This window comes from Somniosus microcephalus, chromosome 2 (genome assembly GCF_052327205.1).
Source record: "Somniosus microcephalus isolate GS21.2 chromosome 2, FLI_Smic_1.0, whole genome shotgun sequence".
Lineage (NCBI taxonomy): Eukaryota > Metazoa > Chordata > Chondrichthyes > Squaliformes > Somniosidae > Somniosus > Somniosus microcephalus.
Genome location: NC_140988.1, coordinates 200,771,334 through 200,791,240, shown reverse-complemented (window position 1 = coordinate 200,791,240; position 19,907 = coordinate 200,771,334).

The window sequence follows — 19,907 nt, the reverse complement described above, 5'->3', positions numbered from 1 at the left end:
TGGTAGTCCTTTTGGTTGATGACTGATACAGCTGATCCCGTGTCCAGCTCCATTCGTACTTGGACTCCAGCTATTTTTAGTGTGACCCAGATCGTCTGTAGATCAGTCACTTTACCCACATTGTGGATTCTCAGACTATCCAACTCCTGGCTGTTTGGGTCTGAGTCTGAATTTTGTTCGTCTGAACTCTTTTCAGCCACCTGATGCACCTTGTTGTACTTTTCTTGTGGTGGTGGCTTCCTTTGCTTGTTGGTCTTCTTTCCGGACCTGCATACCTTCACGATGTGGCCCAGTTTGCCACATTTCCTGTACTCTTGGTTCTTAAACCAGCACTGATTCTGGTCGTGCGTTGTCTTTCCACAACGGTAGCATTTGGAATTGCTTGCAGTAATTTGGTCCACCCCAAGTGCCGCCGCCTTTTGCTGCATTTCCGCCGTTCCTTTCGCTGCGGCTTCGTGCGATGAAGCTATGAGGACAGCCCTGTCCAGTGTGAGGTCGTTTTCTTCCAGAAGTCGCTTCTGCGTTCCTTCTTTGGCCAAGCCGCACACGAACTTGTCCCGCAGCGCCTCTGTCAAATTCCCTCCAAACTGGCAGTATTTCGCTAGCTTACGCAGTTCGACTAAGTATTCCGCATTGCTTTCATCTTGCCTCTGGGTTCTGGCGTAAAATTTAAATCGTTCAGCCAGCATCAACGGTGTGGGGTTCAAGTGATCCTTCAGCACTGCTACGATCTCTTCGAAGGTCTGGTCCACTGGTTTAACTGGTGCTATTAGATGTTTCAAAAGCCCGTATGTTTTTGCTCCCATCGAATTTAACAAAGTTATTGCCTTGTCGTCATCCTCAATTTCGTTGGCTACGCAATATATTTCTATGCGTTCCACATACGTGGCCCAGTCTTCTATTTCAGCATTAAAATCATTAATATTTCCTCGCTTAGGCATCTTCTTCTCTTTTCGAGAACAGTACAAGTATTTCTTTACTTATTATTAATTTTCTTCTCTTCTTGAGAACACCACAAGTATTGCTTTACATATTCTTATTTTTCCTCTCTTCTTGAGAACACACCAGCCTTTCTGAAAATTCTAATTAATTTTCTAAGATGGCGGTTTCCCGCTTCTGTCTTCTTCCCCAGCGGTTTTCCCGTGAAAAATGGCGGCTGTCCCGCGCTTCTCGCTCTCCCCGCCCACTTTAATGGCGGTTTTCCCGCGCTTCTCGGCGCTCTCTGCCCACTTCAATGGCGGTTTTCACCCGTCCCCCGACGCAGACTGTCAGCCCGAGTGCGGCCCGTATCTCCTGTGCGATCGCTGGTGCGCCGCCCGCCCGAAGCGGTTCTCAGCCCTTATCACCGGTGCGACCGCTGGCCCGCTAAGCGCCTCCCGCTTGAAGCGGCTCCCGGCCCTTATCGCTGGTGCGATCGCTGGCCCGCTAAGCGCCTCTCGCTTGCACCCTCCCGGGCTCTGGCTCATCCGCTCACGCGTTTCACCGCGGCTCTTATCAGGGATTGCGATCGCCCTTATCTCCCGATCGATGGCCCGGCTGCGCCTCGCACTCCAAAGCGGCCCGGCCCTTATCTCCCGATCGATGGCCCTGTACCTCTGTCTTCCCAGCCTGTTTCTCCTCACAAGCTGCCTGGATGTCTTCTGCTCTGCAGTGCTCAGTCGCTGATGGAGGCTTCAGGGTCCTAATGCCTGTTACTTCCAGTGGGGTGGTGAGATTTGAAACCTTCAACGTCCTGTTTGTGGACGAAGCCACCGTGAAATAACTGCCGCAGAGTTCGAATCCGACTCGTCGCCAATGTTAAGTCTGTGGGTTGTATTGTAAATAATACACAGACTCCACGATTAACAAAATAAAACAGGTCTTTACTATTCAGAGGTTCGGGCGATTCTGCCCTAGTTAACGTATCACAACCCTTATATACTGGTGTGGTCACTATCGGTATTACAGTATACATGAGCCAACAAATAGTGCCACCCTAAAGTAGTGCTCTTAAAGGCGAACGGTTACATTCAATAGTTCCCTTAAAGGTAACCGGTTACATACACAACAACATGCATGCAGTCAATGGCACCCTGCAGCATGGGGAAGCCCGCTATCCTAGCAAAGCCCATTGTGTGTTCTTGCTGCTTGTCCGGGGTCATGGGGAAAGAGATGTACTCTTGTCTCCTTTTATAGAGGGCATTTGTGACCTGACGGATGCAGCAATGCACCGCGAGCTGGGAGATATTGGCGATGTCCCCAGTAGCTGATTGAAATGAGCCAGTGCCATATAAGTTCAGAGCCACTGTTATCTTCACTGCCACCGACAGAGACATCCTGTTACTCAGTTGAGTCTGCAGATCTGGCTGCAGCAGGTGGCAGAGCTCAGTGACCACCTCCTTGCTGAAGCGCAGCCTTCACAAACACTGCTCCTCAGACATATTAATGTAGGAGAATTGTTGGCGAAATAACCTGGGAGGTTAAGGTCTCCTGTACAGAGGCTTGTTGGACCTCCTCCGTCTGGCCATGATTGCCACTCTCTCTCTGCGTCTCTGTGCCCTCTGAATCTGCTGGCGCAGGACGACGCCCGCAATCAGTGCAGCCCCCATAATATCTTGGCAATCAAAGTAATGAAGGTCAAAAACCAAAGTACCGACAAAGTTATGGTCAGAAGCCAAAACTACTTCAGACAGCATTGACTCAATGCAGAAGTCTCTCTTTCTCTCTCTCAAAATCTCTCTCTCTCTCTCTCTCTCTCAGAACGAGTGGTGCAAAAATGTCTACCACACTAAAAAGCCAGGAAGAGGCCCCCTTTAAATAGCACTCCCCACCAGCCCCAAAGTGACGGGGAAGCATTCCAGTCTACCTGCCGTCAGTTGCGCCAGCCGGAAAATAGGGGGGCACCACTCAATTTCCGTTCCAAGGCACCACAAGGGCGTTGCACGCTCGAATGATGTCAAGATCTGTGTGCGCAGGAGATCGGGCGGTATTGTTCAGCGCTGCCGTAAAATGTCAGGTCAATTCCGCGAGAGGCGCAGATATTGCCTCGCCCGGGAGTGAGTTGCTTTGTGCTCCATTAGCGCCCTCTTAAGGTGCTAACGGGAGGCGCAAACCAACTGAATTTTTCCCCCCATGTACTTAGAATGTCCAATCGGCAGATGTACTTTCCGTAGAGGTGAGTTATTCATACGAGTCAAGGAGACGTCATTTGGAACTAGCTGAAACTTGACACACTGTTCCTTCGATCCAGCGTATGGACAGATTCTTGTTTTCATAAAGGCCTTGCCAGGCGCTCAGTTGATTCCTTCTTCATCTGCGGTGTCTTCCTCCTTCGTTGAAGCAACTCGTTGATCATTCCTTGTTTCAGTTGTGGCTTTTCATGAATCCAATTCCTGAGGCATTACCAAGCATCATGTGGAGGAGTCGGCAACACCATCTGACTGACCATCGTCAGTAATTCGATCGTATCCATTTCCTGTGTCGTGCTCCAAGCTGGGTTTTGAAAGACAGTGTACGACTGCACCTTGTATTGCTCCTCCATTTCGGTATCCCTCAGGAGATCTTTTGAGATTCTCTATGGAGACAGTTTTAAGAATATGCTTGCCATTCGGCTGATTAATGCGTATTTAACTGTTCTTTCATTAATAACTATATATTTGAACAGGTTTTTTCCACTTCGGTCTTAAACCAGATTTTTGCTCGAACTTATTTTGCTGTACCCATTCTCCTACTAGGGGTTGCTATTATGTCCGTGTATGATTGAGACGCGGACAGCAGGAGTTGAACAAAACAAGTCTTTCCTGAAAGGAGTCAATCGGGAAACTGAAACTACAGAGGCTTACGAGCGCCTTTTATATAGGGGTGGTCACTGTCGGTACTGCAGTCTGAGACCAGTTATTCTCTTAAAGGTACGTACACAACAATTCCTCCCCTTTTAGATAAACAGTACATAACATTCATTTAACAACTAAATGATAACTAACTACAATCACAATTACGGTTGCTAGATACATTGGTTAAGTTTAAGCAATTATAAGTTCAGTCTTTGAGGAGGCGTCCTGATTCTGTCTGGATAACGCCTCTTTGGGGTATCAGGTTCCTCTGGCAAGGTTGAGTCAGGATCAATGTCGTTGTTTGGTTCATCTGCTTCCACTATCACTGATTCTGCAGTAGCTGCCATTGGTACGTTGATTTCATTACCAGGGGTATCAGATCGTGGTGTGGAGTTGACGTTTTCCAGTGACTCTAGAATCTGGTCAGCATGGCGTCTTACAATGCTCTCTCCAACGTCCACGGTATACATGAGAGGTCCTTGCCGTGTACAAATCGTTCCTGGCTGCCATTTCTCAGTGCGGTAGTCCCGGACCAAAACTGGTTGACCTATCTTAAAACTCCTGGTCGGCCTTTCATTCATATTCTGAAACTGCCTGTTCTCCACATCTCTTCAGACGTTTGGCTTAACCAAATCCAAGCGGCTTCGTTGTCTTCGATTGAAGAACATCATGGCTGGAGTTTGGTTGGTAACCGCATGTGTCGCATTCCGGTAGGCAAAAAAGAAGTTGTCCACCTTGTGTTGTAGGGGTATATCTTCATTACACATTGCCTTGATAGCCATCTTGAATGTTTGAACAAACCTCTCGGCCAATCCATTAGTGGCTGGATGATATGGGGCAGATGTGTAATGCTTAACACCATTGTTCTTTAAGAACCTCCGGAACTCTTCAGACACAAACTGTGGTCCATTGTCAGAGCAAATCTGTTCAGGCAGCCCATTCCTGGCGAATATGGTTCGTAAAACTGTGATAGTTTTTTCCGTGGTGGTTGAGGACATTTTTATTACCTCTGGCCACTTTGAATGTGCATCCACCGCAATTAAGAACATCGAGTCCATGAAGGGACCAGCAAAATCAATGTGCACCCTTTGCCATGGAGATGAGGGCCACTCCCATGGATGCAGAGGAGCTTGTGGTGGGGCGTTTTGGACCTTCTGGCATCCTGCACAGCTCTTGGTCATCTCTTCGATTTCTCTATCGATTCCCGGCCACCACACAAAGCTGAGGGCCTCTCTGTCAATCTGGGCGTACTTACGCTCAGCTGAAGTTAACGAGCGTGACGCAAAAGCTATCGGCCTCTCTGAGCCATCAAGGAATTTACGTGACAGCACCGCCCCAATGCCGTAGGGAGACGCATCACACGCCAGTCTGATCGGCAGTGCTGGGTTGTAGTGAGCCAATACTTCTCTTGAAGTGATTAAGTCCTTACTCTTCTGAAAGGCCCGCTTACAGTCATTGCTCCATTTCCATGCTACTCCCGTTCGTAGCAGGGCATTCAGTGGGTGCAGGATTGTCGACAAATTCGGCAAAAACTTATGGTAGTAATTCACCAATCCGAGGAATGACCTCAGTTGCGACACATTTTCAGGCGCTGGGGCCTTAACAACCGCTTCAATTTTGTCAGGGGACTTATGTAACCCCTCTTCATCAATCACCTGGCCACAATACGATATCTGTTTCTTAAAAAACTCACACTTGGGGCGGTTGGCTCATAGCCCATGTTCCCATAGTCTAGTGAGCACCTGTTCTAGGTTGTTAAGGTGTTCACTGTCATCTTCACCTGTCACAAGGATGTCGTCCAAGTAACACTGAGTCCTCGGAATCCCTTGCAGGACTTGTTCCATCGCTCTTTGCCATATCGCCGGAGCCGATGCTACTCCGAATACCAATCGATGATACTGGTAAAGACCTTTGTGAGTGTATATCGTGAGATACCTCCTAGAGGATTCTTCAACCTACATCTGCAAATATGCTTGTGCTAGTTCAATTTTTGTAAAACGCTTCCCTCCAGACAGTGAGGCGAAGATGTGTTCTATCCTTGGAAGAGGATATTGTACTGTGTGAAGGACTGGGTTCACCGTCACCTTGAAATCCCCACAGATGCGAACCTTCATTGGTTCCTCAGGGTTATTGCTTAACATTTTCTTCATGACAGGAACGATGGGTGTCGCCCACTCGCTCCAGTCAACCTTAGACAACACGCCTGCCTTCTCCAGATTCTCCAGCTCTGCCCCGACGGCTGGGCGAATTGCATATGGTACCGGTCTTGTTTTGAAAAACTTGGGAATTGCATTCTCTTCTATTTTTATCGAGGCGGTTACGCCTTTAAGAGTGCCCAGTTCTTGTTGAAATACCTCTTTGGCGTTAGCTAAGATTGTTGACAATCGTCCAGGAGTGACGTCTTCATCTTTTTTACCGCCCACCGTCATTGCATGAATGGAGTGCCAATCTAAGCTTATCTTCCTGATCCATTCACGTCCCAATAACGGTGGTCCACCATTTTGCAGTATGTAGAGATACAATTTCTGTATTTTCTTGCCGTTGTATTCGACAGGCACCCTTATTTTTCCTCTGGGGTATACTTTTTGCCCCGTATACGTCGTCAAGACGACGGATGTCTCTCTCAAGGGTATGTGTGAGAATTGCCGCTCGTAGTCTCGTCGATTCATGACGGTTAGCGCTGATCCTGTATCCAATTCCATTTTATCTTGGGACCCTGCTATCGTGAGGGTGACCCAAATGGTTTGCTGATTCTCTTTTGCGATTACATTGTGAAGTTTGAGACAGCTTAGTCTCCTGTTCCCGGATTCACTATCACTCATCTGGTCTTCGGAACTACTGTCCGTCATCTTTTGTACTTTCTTGTACGGTTCCTTAGTAGCCTTTTTGTTGTCACTGGTCTTCTTCCCAGACCTGCAAACTCGTGCAATGTGTCCCATCTTTCCGCATTGCCTGCATATTTTGTCCTTGGACCAGCAGTTCTTCTGGTCATGGTTAGTTCTGCCGCAGCAATAACATTTTGCAAATCCCCGTGTCATTTCGTGGGTGCCGTATTCCTGTGGCTTTTGTTGATTTTCCGCAGCTCCCCTGGCTGCTGCTTTGTACGATACTGCCACGCTGAAAGCCATATCTAGCGTCAGCTCTTTCTCTGAGAGTAATTTCTTCTGTGTTCCTTCACTCAGGAGTGCACAGACAAATTTGTCCCGTAGTGTATCTGCCAGTCTTGCTCCGAACTGGCAGTGCTTTGATAGCTTGCGTAGTTCCGTAAGGTACTCAGCATTGCTCTCATCTTTATGCTGAGTTCTCCTGTGGAATTTAAATCTTTCGGCTATCAACAGGGTTTAGGTGTTCCTGTAGGACAGCAACAATTTCGTTAAAACTCTTCGCCTTCGGTTTGGCTGGAGTAATCAGGTCCCGCAATAGGCCGTACGTTCTAGCGCCCATTAAGTTTAGCAATACCGATGCCTTTTTCTCATCGGCTATTTCGTTTGCCTCGCAACATACCTCGACTCTTTCCACATACGTGGTCCAGTCCTCCATTGTATTATCAAAGGCAGTGATACAGCCAGTCTTCGGCATCTTGAAAATCTAAAATGGCGCCTCCCGTGCTTTGCCTTCTTCCCCGATTTAACAAAATGACGCCTCGCGCGCTTTGCCTTCTTCCCCCGCTGATTAAGATGGCGCCTCCCGCGCTTTTGCCTTCTTCCCCGCTGTTGCTAATGCTGCTTTCCGCGGTTTCCGTTGCAACCTGCAGCTCCTCGCGGTTTCCTGCGCGTTTAATGTTTCTTTTTTTTTAATTATTTTCCCGTCGTGGAACAACCCTGTGGGACTCTTGCCTCCCTCTTCTTGGATCTATACGCAGCCCGGCTTCGTAGCACCAGCCACGGCCTGTGTGCTCCACCCTCTCTCTCTCCTCTTCCCGACAACGCTGCTCGGCCACGTTGCAAGCCACCCGCTCGAGTTCACGACTGCCGCAGCCCAGGAAGGATCAGTGTACTACCTGCCACCAGCCCGATTAGCTGAAGCACCGTCGACAGGAACCAGGCCGCGCTTTCGACAGCTTCTCCAGCAATCTTCAACTCCGCTAACACAGGGGCAGATGCCCACGGTCGACGCCTGTTTCTACTGCTTATTTCTTCCTTCTGGCCTCGACCTCTGCTCACTTCACTGCAGGAATGGATCCCAGGAGCTGGTGCAGACTATAGGTAAGTTCGTATCTGCTCGTCGCCAGTATTATGTCCGTGTATGATTGAGACACGGACAGCAGGAGTTGAACAAAACAAGTCTTTACTGAAAGGAGTCAATCGGGAAACTGAAACTACAGAGGCTTACTAGCGCCTTTTATACAGGGGTGGTCACTGCCGGTACTGCAGTCTGAGACCAGTTATTCTCTTAAAGGTACATACACAACAGTTGCCATGCTTTGTTTGTCAATTTTTTCTGCCTATTTGCCTCCCTTATCCTCTGATCAATCTGATGAATCTCCTCTGTTACAACTTTATTTAAATCTAACTGTCGCTGTCGGGTCAAGGACCCAGAGAGTGTAGAGGCAATAAAAGATCTATGGGTAAGCGGTGTATGCACCTCAACTCCATACATCAGATAATATGGAGACTTAGGGGACACTGTCCCTGATGCAGATGTGGGCACATCTTTAAGTGATAGCTGCACCTCCGGAATGATGGTGCTCCACTTATTTCCCCTGATTCTCAACAGTTTGACCAATAGCTTTTTTACTTCCTGGTTTTTACGTTCCACCAGCCCCGCTGATTGCGGATGACATGGCGTGCTGTGCGCTAACCTAATCCCCCCTTTTTTGCAGTAGTCTTTGAAGACCTTGATCGGAGTGTAAGATTTTGGGTGCACCTGCTACAGTAATTATGTCAGTAATAGCATTGGTGAGTGCGTTTTCCAAAACAGTTTTGCAGGGACCAGCAAGTGCATCCATCTACAGAAACGAGAACATGTCTGTATCTCAAAGATGGGGGATGTGGTCCAATAAAGTCAGTAAAGAATTTTCTCATTGGCTCATCAGCTTTCACAGGAGCCAATGGTGGTGGTGTGGCGTACCGATCACAGAAAGGACACAATCCGCTTTCCGGTCTGCAGACTATAAATCAGGCGTCATGCCTTTAAGAAGGATCACACCTTTAAGAAACTCGATCTGCAACATAGTTAAGCCCAGAGCAGGGGAGGAGCAGTCGAAGCTGTGCACTGATGAAAGGCAGTCGTACTTTGTGTAGTCTCTGACTCCATTTTGTGTTCAGCATGCAGCCTCAACAATTAAACCTTTTCTGTTGAACCTCTCGGAGTTCAGTATTTTTTGCTAGGAGTATGTAGACTCCTACATTGGTGACCCCGATGCTCAGGACAACTCCTAAGCGTAACCCTGGCTCACACAAACGCAGTTTCTGTGAAGCTGCCGGAGTTCTGGGAGAACCTGGCCACCGCCTGGTTCCTTCAAGCCGAATCGCAATTCCGACACCACGGCATCACCGCCGACGCAACGATGTACGACTACCTCCTCACCTCCCTGGGCAGCTCCACAATCGCAAAAGTCTGGACAACACTACAAAACCCTCTGGAGGAAGGCAAGTACGCACATCTCAAGGCCGCGCTCATTAAAAAATTCACAGCCTCCCAATTCTTGCGCAACTGCCACCTCCTCGACCTCCCGGGCCTCGGTGACTGCACCCCGTCAAACTTGCTCTCACACATGCTTGCTCTGACCGATGAGAAACCACCCGGCTCCCTCTTCCGCATGCTTTTTATCCGCCAACTACCTCTCAGCATCCGCCCGGCGATTGTGGCGTCCAGCCTCACGGACCTCGAGGCCCTGGCTGACGAAGCCGATAAGCTCCTGTCCACCAGCTCCAACCACGGCATCACCCCCGACCTGGCCTCCGCAGCGTCGGTGCGTTCCACCCTCTATCGCGCGGCCACACAGCTCGGCCACGAGGCCCCCCAGGCCCCCACATCCCCCAAGCCCTCCGACCCAGGGCTACTGCTACTTCCATACCCGGTTCGGCGCATGGGCACGCCGCTGCAGCCTTCCCTGCACATTTCCAACTGCCCCCACACCGGCCTACACGATGGCCGTGGGGCAAGAAGGCGTGCTGCTGTACGTTATGGACAGCGCCTCCGGACGCCGTTTCCTATGCGACACGGGCGCGCAGCATCATCCCCGCGTCCGCCCTCGAGATCCAGCGAGGCGGCCGCAGCCCTGCGCTGGCTGCCGCCAACAGCACCGACATCCGAACTTATGGCACCTGCACCGTCGCCATCGACCTCGCAGGCCGTCGCTACCACTGGGAGTTTATCACCGCCAAGGTGCTCTCCCCGTTCCTCAGTGTGGATTTCCTGTGCGCCCACGGCCTGTTGGTCGACATGCCGCGCCGCCGCCTCGTGGACATGAACACCATGTCACCTATCCCGGGCGCCATGGCCCCCCCCAACCCGCCGAAATGGCATGGGTGTGCCGCGCCCGCTCAACGGACGACTACTCAGCACTCCTGGCTGAGTTCCCAGCCCTCACCAACCCGACCTTCTCCACTAAGCAAGGGGTAGAACACTTCGTCCCCAGCACAGGCCCACCGGTGTATGCCCACACCCGCAGTCTGGACCCGGCCAAGCTGGAGATCACGCGGGCCAAGTTCGCCACAATGGAATAGCTCGGCATCATCTGCCGCTCCAACAGCCCCTGGGCCTTCCCACTCCACATGGTCACCAAACCCGATGGGGGATGGCTCCCCTGCGGAGACAACCGGGGCCTAAACAACGCCACCACGCCGGATCGGTACCCCATACCGCACATTCAAGGTGCCTCGTCTAGACTGGCCGGCCGCTCAGTCTTCTCCAAAGTCGGCCTGGTGCGCGGTTACCATCAGGTGCCAGTCCACCCCACGGACGTTCCCAAGACGGCCATAATCACCCCTTTTGGGCTATTCGAATTCCTCCGAATGCCCTTCGGCCTCAAAAACGTGGCCCAGGCCTTCCAGCGGCTCATGGACTCGGTCCTCCGGGACCTGAAGTTCCTCTTTGTCTACCTGGATGACATCCTGGTAGCTAGTTCATCCAAGCAGGAAAACATCGAGCACCTCCGCACCCTGTTCCAGCGGCTCAGTGAGCACGGGCTCATCATCAGCCCAGCCAAGTGACAATTCGGCCTCAGCAGGATCGAATTCCTCAGCCACCACATCACGCACGATGGAGCCATTCCCCTGCCCGCCAAAGTGCAAGGCGTCCAGCAGTTCCCCCGGCCTACCACCATCAAAGGCCTCCAGGAGTTCTTGGGGATGATCAACTTTTACAACCACTTCATTCCCGGAGCGGCCTCCTTCATGCGGCCCCTATACGAAGCCCTCCGGGGTAAGAAAGACAGAATAGCGATCGAGTGGTCGGCGGACATGTTGACCGCATTCGACTCGACCAAAAAGGCGCTCGCCGACGCCACCATGCTCGCTCACCCATGGCCCAACGCCAGGGTGGCCCTCACCACGGACGCCTCCGACCACGCGGTCGGCGCCGTGTACGAACAGTGGGTCAACGGGGCCTGGCAACCGCTGGCCTTTTTCAGCCGCCAACTGCGCCCCCCGGAGGCCAAATACAGCGCCTTTGACCGCGAGCTCCTCGCACTGTACCTGGCAGTCCGCCATTTTAGATTTCTTCTGGAGTGCCGCCCCTTCACCGCGTTTGTCGACCACAAACCTTTGACATTCGCGATGGCGAAATCTGTGGACCCTTGGTCAGCCAGGCAACAAAGCCAGCTCGCCGCGGTTTCCGAATTCACCATGGACATCCGGCACGTCTCCGGTCGAGACAATGTGGTGGCTGACTGCTTATCCCGCCCCGCCGTCCACGGCGCCCACCTGGCAGTGGACTATGCTCAACTGGCAGCGGAGCAACGCACCAACCCCGATCTGTTCTCCGCGCCCACAACCCTCCCAGTGCTGCGACTGACCGACGTCGCCTGCGGCCCGTCCACCATCACAGTCAAATGCAACACCACCTTGGCGCAACCCCGCCCCGTAGTCCCGGCATCCTGGCAAAAACGGGTGTTCGACATCATCCACGGCCTCTCACACCCCGGCACCCGCGCGTCCATTAGACTGGTGGCCAACCGATTTGTCTGGCATGGCCTGTGCAAAGATGTGCGCGTCTGGTCCAGATCCTGCATAGCTTGCCAGCGTGCCAAAATCCACCAGCACGTCAAAGCCCCACTCGAGGAGTTCACCGTGCCAGAAAGAAGGTTTGACCACGTCCACATCGACCTCATCGGCCCCCTACCGCCGTCACAAGGTCACATGCACCTGCTGACAAACGTGGACCGTACCACCCGCTGGCCCGAGGCCATTCCACTGACATCCACCACCACCGCCGACATCGCGAGGGCGTTCATCGGTACCTGGGTCGCTCGGTTCGGCGTCCCCTCCGTCATGACGTCGGACAGGGGCCCGCAGTTCACCTCTGATCTGTGGGCCGCCATCACCCGAAACCTCGGGGTGGCCGTTCACCGCACCACGGCTTACCACCCCCAAACCAATGGACTGTGCGAGCGATTCCATAGGTCCACGAAGGCGTCCCTCTGCGCCAGCCTCGAGGAGGAGGCTTGGACCGACCGCCTCCTGTGGGTGCTACTCGGCCTACGCTCCGCGGTCAAGGAAGACCTGCAAGCCTCGGCGGCGGAACTCGTGTACGGCCAGCCGCTGCGCGTACCCGGAGAGTTCCTGCCCACCGCCACGACCCCCTGGTCGGCTGACCAGCAACGCTGCGCTTTCGCCAACCAAGCACAACAGTTCGCTCCGGTACCCACCGGCCGGCACCGCGAACCAGCAACCCGCGTACCACCTAGCCTGCACATGGCCAAATTTGTTTTTGTGCGCCATGACGCCCACCGAGGACCTCTACGGCCCCCATACGACGGACCCTACAAGGTACTCCAGACGGGGAACAAGTTCTTCCTCCTCGAGGTGGGCGGCAGAACTGACAAGGTGTCGGTCGACCGGCTCAAGCTGGCGCATCTAGAGCCCGACGAACCCGTTCAAGTGGGCCAAGCCCCACCGTGGGGCAGACCACCTAAGAGCCCGGCGCGTCCGACCGCCCCGCTCCCGACACCAACCGCCAAGAGCCGTTCCGGCCGTGCCATCATGCCGCCACACCGGTTCATACACTCCCTACTAGCGGATACTGGGGGGAGCTGCGTGGCGTACCGATCACAGAAAGGACACAATCCGCTTTCCGGTCCATAGACTATAAATCAGGCGTCATGCCTTTAAGAAGGATCACACCTTTAAGAAACTCGATCTGCAACATAGTTAAGCCCAGAGCGGGGGAGGAGCAGTCGAAGCTGTGCACTGATGAAAGGCAGTCGTACTTTGTGTAGTCTCTGATTCCATTTTGTGTTCAGCATGCAGCCTCAACAATTAAACCCGTTGAACCTCTCCGAGTTCAGTATTTTTTGCTAGGAGTACGTAGACTCCTACAGTGGCTTAATTAGTGATGACTTATTAGTGAAACAGCATGGCTCACAATTTGCCATGTATATTTTACAGGCCTTAAGCATGCCTGGCCACCAATATAAGGGGGTCAATTTGCAGAATGTTGTTCTGGCACCACAATGTGCTTGACCTATGCCCTCGTGAGCTTCTTTTACAAGCTGTTCTCATTTGTGTCTTGGGGGTACTTCTCGGTTTCCCTTGGGCAACTTAACTAGCACAATACCCGTAGGGGTTTCTGAGTAAAAGTACTTTGGTGGATATCCTGATAGATTCTCTTTTGTTGAGTCTAATAGCTGAATCAGTTCCTCATCCTGATTAGCTGCCCGTTCTGCCCTAGTGACTACACTAATATTGGCAGGCACCTCTCAAGGGGGTGTCACGTGAAGAGATCGCAAAATCTCTGTTTGAAGAATGGACTCAGTCGAGAACATTTTTGTGGACTTCATGGAATTTTTCTGAGGGTGTTTTCCCTGTGGTGGGATTGCCCTGTGCAGATGCATGGGGCACTGGTTTGTTAAAACTCCAGAGAACGCATGGCAGTTGGCTGTGACAAAAGAACTGTCAGTCATCCAGAATGTATGGGTTCGCCCGACAGTGCTGGAAAAAGGAAGGGGGCCATTGAACTTGAACTTATTAGAAAGCCACTCTAATATGCAAAAGCACTTCTCACCTCCATCTCAGAAGAGAAGCAGAACAATGAATTCACTAGCCTCTGCCAGCCGAAGAGGAGCCAGTTTTTCCCAACACAAAGACCGAAAGATATGTCCCAGACATAGGGCCATTAATCCAATCATGGAATACTCATGGGTCCGAAGATGACCCATCACTGATTAAGCACTGGAGTGTAGGGTTCTCAAAATTCCCACATTCCCCAAAAGTTGCTAAGAAAGGGAGCCTGATTTTGGCCAAGTTATTAAAAAGGGTACCCAAAAGAAAATGGCTTCTGAAACCTCAGACCAGAAGCCTGCAGGATTTTAAAAAGCAAGGCCCTGCAAAAGCAGGCCCATTCAAAGCTTTGAAAAGAAACCTGACATGCATGGACCTGTGAAAGACTTTGGGCTAGATTTTCAGTCGCTTGCGCCAGCAGTTAGCGCCTTAAGAGAAGTGATTTCCGGGCGCTATGCGTGTAGCGCCCGGGCGCAGCGCAGTTTGCGCCCCGCCCCAAATTAAGTTGCCCGTTAGCGCCGGCGCAAAGTTTAGCGCCCGCCCGGATGCGCGCGCAGAAAATGACGTCACATCCTCGTGCAACGCCCTTTGGCCGCCCCGATTGCAAACTTCAGTCGGACCGCCCCATTGTGCGGCGGGCGGCCGGAGCGTTTGGAAAAAGGAACGCAGCACAACCAGCGCGGGCCCCGGGGGGTGCTAATTAAAGGGAACGTCCTCTCCAGTATAAAGGCCAGCCTTTTTTCAGAAAACAGTCTTGTGCAACGCATTTCTGGAGACACAACAAGGAGGATAGCTAACTGGTTTCAAGCAGCAAGAGCCAGGTATTTTTGGACTCAGGCCATAGCGCTGCAAGTGGCCATTTGGAAATTAGACTGTTTGCCAGGATTTGATGGGGGCTGCATGGGGTGCCAACGCGGAGCTGCAGCGCCATGTCCGTAGGGCTCGCAGACGCATTGTGAGAGGGGCAGCCCTGGCTAGAGGCAGAGGGGGCTACAGGCGTTGGCCACGTAGGCCTTACCCAGTCAGGCTATACCGCCAGCAGCGCTCCTACCTAAACATGAGTGCCGCGCGATGTGTTAGAAGGCTCCGATTCCGAAAGGAGGTGATTGCAGAGATCTGCCACCTGCTTCGCCGAGATCTGCGGCCAAAGCTCAGGTGCAGGACGTCTCTGTCGGTGGAAGTGAAGGTGACGGTGGCATTGAACTTCTATGCCACCGGCTCCTTCCAATACGCTGCTGGGGACACAGCAAACATCTCCCAGTATGGCGCGCATTGCTGCATCGGCCACGTGACCGAAGCACTGTTCAGAAGGAGAAGCCAATTCATCTCCTTCCCCATGGCCCTCGAGAGCCAGCATCAGCGCGCATTGGGATTTGCCAGACTCGGGGAATTCCCCTTGGTGCAGGGCGCCATTGACTGTACGCATGTGGCTTTGCGGGCCCCTCTGGAGCATGGCGAGCAGTATCGCAACAGGAAGGGCTACCATTCTCTGAATGTGCAGCTGGTATGTGACCACAAGCAGCGCATCATGGCAGTCAATGCCAGCTTCCCAGGCAGCAGCCACGATGCCTTTATCCTGCGGCAGAGTACTGTGCATGACATGTTCCAGGCACAGCCTCCCCCAAGAGGATGGCTCATCGGGGACAAAGGCTATCCTTTGTGCACCTGGCTCATGACCCCGCTCCGCGGGCCCAGGACCGCTGCTGAAGAGGCCTACAACGAGAGCCATCAAACCACCCGCAACATCATCGAGCTAACTATTGGGGTCCTCAAGCAGCGGTTCCGCTGCCTTGATCGCTCCGGAGGAGCTCTCCAGTATTCGCCGGACCGGGTCTCCCAATTTGTGGTGGTTTGCTGCATGCTACACAACCTGGCTATCTGCAGGACTCAGGCACTGCCACCTGACGTTGGACCAGCACCTCAGGAGGAGGAGCAGGAGGAGCATGAGGAGGAGGAGGAGGAGGAGGAGCAGGAGTACGTTCCCAGGAGGGAGCGACCAGGGCCAAGGGCCGCACGACGCCACCTTATTACACGGTACTTCTAAGCCCCCTGTCAGGGAATGGCCAGGGGCCATGAGGGAAGATGAATGCAGCCGCTCCGCAAGCCCTCAGCCGGCGAAGCCAACAAACACTAAGAAGAACAACCATGGAGACTGCATGAATAAAGATAATTTTTTATTGCACAAAAATGAAAAGCCCTTCCCACATGAATCCCCAAAAACAATAAACGGGCCCCACAAAAAGCCCAACAAACGACTCACTCCCACAAACTGGGGAGGAGTCACTCCACCTTTCTTCAAACCGGGCCTCAACGTCGGCCTAACGCAAAAAATAAGCCCTCCAAAAGCACAACCATGGGCAAAATAAAGATGGCCACCGCCATATTAAAGGAAAGCTGCCCACACCCTCTACTGAGTGGCCCGCGAGGGCGAGACCTTGGCCAGCCTTTTGCCTCCCCTGCCCGGCCTGCTGCTCCTTTGCAAGCTCTGCCCAGTGGCTGCTGCGAGGCTGGGGGAAGGCGCCTGAGGCTCAGATGCCCTTCCGGCAGATGCCGCTGGGGGGCGGCCTACACGGCGTTTGGGCCTCGAGGGGCCGTCTGCTGAGTAGCGCACCTGAGCCTGGCCACCATCAGCTGCAGCCGCTTGCCCTTGACGCCCCAGTGGGGGAATGGCGGCGACGGATGGCGCAATGTGGGCCAGCTGGCATCTGGGTGCGCTGGCTGGTGCTGTGGCGCGGTGGCACTCTGCCGGGCCCGCACTGCAGGATCCGCAGCAATCAGCCGAGGGGCGGCTTGCTGGGATGGTCCAGCGCGGCGGCTGCCCTGGCGATGCCTGCCTGAGACAGCGCGTGTGGCAGCAGTGAGTGCCCCTGTGGTCCTGGTGTGCGCGCGCATCACATCCGCCAGGGTCTTGACGGCATCAGTCAGCATGCGGCCACTCGCGGCAGTTGCTGCCCCGAACTCGCGCACACTGGTCGCCAGTGACTCGATGGCCTCAGGCATGCACCCCACCACGCTCATGAGCTCCGTGTGGCGCCAGTCCGAGTCGTCGGCCATCTTATCCAGCTTCCGCACCTCCTCCGAAGTGAAGGTGTCCGGACTGGAGTCGCGACTCTCCCGCTGGGGAGGAGGGGGCCGAACTAGGGGACCCTTGCCGCGTTGGTGACGGCGAGTGTGCCGAGCAGCAGCACTCCCCTCTGATCCTTCCCCCCTTTGGGGGGAAGGCCGCGGGCCACGCGCACGGCTGCTGGGTGGCTGGACGCCACTGGTCCCAGAAGCTGCATTGCCCTGCGACAGTTCCTCCAGGCACTCGTCCAGTGAGGAGGTGTCAAGCATTTCCTCCTCTCCTGCGGGACGTGACTGTTCCCCCGAAGGTCCGGCTTGCTCCTCCTCCTCCCCCTGGTCGGAGGTGCTGTCACTGGCAGCTTCAGGGTCCTGGTCGTCACCAGCTGAAAGCAGGAATGCACAAGAGTAGCTTCAGAGTGAGGAGACGGCGTCAGCGAGGGAGTTAGGACTGGTGGGATTCAGCGCATTGGTGGGACAGTGGCAAAGGAGGTAGCTCGGATGGGCCAGTGCGACGCGAGAGGGCCAAAAGGCGAGGTCCTTACCATTGCCGGGCAGTGGAGGGTCGGATACACCACACGCTGTGGGGACAATCACACGGGCTCCCATGAGCACACACACGCGCTCCTCCAGCCGAGTGAGCTTCTGCAGCTTGGCGCGGCCACCCCTGGCACGGGCCTGGCGATTAAACACTACTTTAGCCTGCAAGAGAAAGGACGGGCTGTAAGTGCGCAGTGAAGCCCTGATGTAGTGTGCACTGCCTCCCATGGTGGAATAGCTTGGACAGAGTGAAGCCCTGATGTAGAGTGCACTGCCTCCCATGGTGGAATAGCTTGGACAGATTGAAGCCCTGATGTACTGTGCACTGCCTCCCATGGTGGAAAAGCTTGGACAGAGTGAAGCCCTGATGTACTGTGCACTGCCTCCCATGGTGGAATAGCTTGGCCAAAGTGTAGAGTGCCGAATGGCCATTTGATGCTCATGACTGTCCCAATGCTGCTGGCTGAGTGCTGGCCAATAAGACTTTCAGCTCCCTTTGCCCATCATGTCAGGTGTACATGCAAGAATGAGGAGGAGACTGGAAAGGCTACTCACCTTCACAATCCTGGTCAGATCGTTGTATTTTTTACGACATTGTTTGTGGGTCCTGGGGGCATCGCCGGTGAACGTCACCCTCTGGGCGATCTGCTTCCAGGCTTTGGTGTAGTCATGGTGGGTTGGATTCCTCCCACTCTCTGGAAACAAGATCTTGCGCCTCACCTCCAGAGCTGTGACCATTATGTCCAGATCACGCTCTGAGAAGCGCAGGGCACGCTGACGGGCCTTCTCTGGTGTTGCCATGACTCCCTGGGGCTGAGCAGCAGTGTTGAGGCCTCTTTGCAAGGCTGCAGTGTGCAGGGCGTGGCAGCAGACCAATTCGTCCCTTCCCCCTTTAACAGCTGGTCGGCACCATGGGGTCTGCTGTCAGTGCAAAAATGACCGCACCCGCGCTGCGCCCCGCCTGGGCGCTATCCCTCTGGACCGCCGGCTTAGCGCCTAAAGGTAGGAGTGGAACGCCTCTTTTAGCGCTCCACCACTCTCTTAGGGTGAAGCCACTGAATTTCCGGCAATGGGGCGCTACTTTGGGGCGGGCGCTAACTTCGGGCGGGCGCGAAGGTTAGCGCCCCAAAACTGTCTATACTGAAAATCTAGCCCTTTGTCTTTTCTAAAGCCAGACAGCTAGATAAACACAGAATATGCATTCTTCATCTTGAAACAGATCAACTCAGGATAGACCTAATCTTGAGGCCATTAACCTTTTGCATAAATAATCAGTAACAGCTCAAAGTAGCTACCAAGCCAGGAAAACGCCGATTATTAAACTTCATAAATGACAAACAGCCAGGATATTGAAGCCATTAAGCAAGGAGACAACCGCCCAAAAGCAGTTAAGGTGAATGGCTGTAATCACCTTAGACGAGCCCGCCAAAATTAAACAAAGAATTCGACCTGATTTGGTGCGCAGATAAGGGAACGAAAAACCTGTGTAATTGTAGGCCCACTGGTAGCCAAGGTGTCTCCTCTCTTCTCTTCTCGTCCCATGCTGACACCGAGGACGCCCACCATAACACCGGGGGCCAAATGCGCAGCAGAAGAGGGCCAGCCATCGGGGCACGAAGAAGAATAGAGCCAAACAGCAAGATCGAGGTAACAGAACAGCGGGGCAGGCTCGACCGTGGACAACTAGGCTGCAACCGCAGCCTTACACGACCAAGCTGACACCGAAGGCCACCAACCGAGCCCAGCCGCAACAAAACTCGATGACCAAACCACCACAAGAAGAACAAAACCCAAGGTTTCCACTCTATGACCTAAGGTACCCAACAAAGACTTTACTATCCCTATTTCTACCAAACGAAAAGGGGACTTATCGGACAAATCCATAACCGCACCCTTACCGCATCAGCGGACTCAACTCAACAGAGGGACCTTCGCAGTTCCCAAGACTGAGACCACGTGGGGACGGCAGGCCCCAAAGGACACAAAGAGCGAACCCCAAAAACGCAACTGGCTTAATTGACAGGTTTCGAACTGTCAAGGAAACCCCATTGGTGAGCATAAATCCCTGGCCCCTCTTCGCTCAATCTAGTTAGGTATTGGGGGTGGGACAAGGATAGGGGGATTATTAATGTGACTGTTCCCTCATTGTGCCGTGTGTTCCCCATTCCCAACTAAGTGTACTTTTATATGTCTGTAATTATTCTAGTAACTTCCAGTGTTGTAATATTGTTGTGCCTTTAATAAAATTACGGTTTTCTTGTACAAAACCAGTTGCCTACTCTAATTCTGTATTGCCACCTGTACCTAAGTCCAGTGTCCAGAACCCAGGGGT